Source organism: Physella acuta, unplaced genomic scaffold (assembly GCF_028476545.2).
Source record: "Physella acuta isolate Inbredline_101_S28 unplaced genomic scaffold, ASM2847654v3 ptg002304l, whole genome shotgun sequence".
NCBI lineage: Eukaryota > Metazoa > Mollusca > Gastropoda > Physidae > Physella > Physella acuta.
Genome location: NW_026733802.1, coordinates 25,980 through 27,660, shown reverse-complemented (window position 1 = coordinate 27,660; position 1,681 = coordinate 25,980). Strand labels below are relative to the sequence as shown.

The following is a 1,681-nucleotide window of genomic DNA, read 5'->3' as shown; positions in this document are numbered from 1 at the left end:
GTTCTATTATAACACACTGACGAGAAGCCATGCTGTTTGTATATATATTTTATTGGGCCTTCGCTACATAATGGAGAGACCGGAACAGGAAGTAACAATAGATAAAAACAAGGGACATCACTCAATAACAACATTATAAATATAACTAATACAAGAAGAGTGAGTTCCCCTGACCTCAAAAATCCCAATATATTACAGGTGTCACCCGGTGCGGTCCGCACCCTCGCCCCCCCCCCCCCCTCGCTACGCCCCTGGGTACAGTGCTTCTTCCGCTTCTCTTGCCAGCAGTTCCAAATAACTCCGTTTGTCTTTCCTTATGTGTTTCTTGACATTTTTGTTCGTTTCGGTGTATTCTTCCTGTGCTTTTAATTTAGTAGCCCGTGTGCGGCTGTTGTTTAATGTTGCCTTCTTTCTTTTTCTCTCTGCAATAATTTTCATGGTATCTGCTGATATCTATTCCTTCGCTTGTCTTTTGATAGGGCCTAGCACTTCTTCGCATGTTGATGTTAATATGCTTTTAGTTTTTAACACGTTTTTCTTAACTCAGCTTCGCGTTTATTTGTTTGTTTGTTTGGATGTTTGTTGTTAAAATTGACATCGAAAATTAGCCCACTTCTGATTGCTCTAGAGATCTGAAATTTGGAATGCAGGCTATTTTCGCCTAACAATTTCAGATGCAATCATAAAAACTAGCAATTAGAGACCTAAATTAGCTTAATTAAATTACGCCCCAAGGACCATAAAATCGAGGACATGATTTCTAAAGATACCGACAAGACTGGAGGCCTATTGACACAGTTACTTCGGCCCCAATCGATGTGAGCGCGCTGGCCGTGATCGTATAGTGGTTAGTACTTCGCGTTGTGGCCGCGACAACCCAGGTTCGAATCCTGGTCACGGCATGTAGGCTTATTTAAATTACGCCCTTTCTCTGTTTAAAGCGTATCGGTCGCTCAAGATTTTTAGTCCGTGTATTTATAAACACTTAGTCAAGTCATACTTAATCAAGTCATTAGATAAAGTAGAAAATAAACTATATAAAAAACTTTTTAAAAACCACGTTTTTCATGTGTAGCAACGGACTAAAAAGGAGAAAATAAAATACTTTAAAAAAAACTTTTTTAAAAAACCACGTTTTTCTTGTGGACTAAAAAGTAGAAAATAATTTTTTCTTTTGTGCTTTCTCGAGCTGTGCAGGTTATTGTGATGACTGACAAAAAACGTGGGTCGGGCAGATGGGTCGGGAAATTTGATGGTGAACGTACCCACGTTTTTTGTCAGTCATCACAAGAACCTGCACAGCTCGAGGAAGCACAAAAGAAAAATTTATTTTCTGCTTTTTAGTCCACAAGAAAAACGTGGTTTTTTAAAAAAGTTTTTTTTTAAGTATTTTATTTTTCCATGTTTCCACTATCGTCTCTTCTTCTATTAGTTCTTGTAGTACCTGAAACCTATTGGACATGTGAAGTTTAAATTCATCGAGTTTAGATGGGTCCTTTAGCATGCCTGTGTTGTATCTGTATTTCCTTTTGTTTTCCAACATGTTTTTCTTCAGTTTGAGTTTTACTTTAGCTACCAGTAGGTAGGTCTGAAGCAACATCAGCTCCTCTCTTGACGCGTACATCCTGAAGTGATCTCCTGAACTTGTTTATGATACATATATGGTCTATCTGGTTTTCTG

At 38.3% G+C, this 1,681-nt stretch overlaps 1 non-coding gene across 1 annotated transcript; it reads left to right on the top strand.

Annotated features, from left to right (window-relative positions):
• Nucleotides 1–830: 830 nt before the first annotated feature.
• Nucleotides 831–902, top strand: Trnah-gug (transfer RNA histidin (anticodon GUG)). The gene has a single exon. It is a non-coding gene; the product is annotated as a tRNA-His (tRNA).
• Nucleotides 903–1,681: the final 779 nt, after the last annotated feature.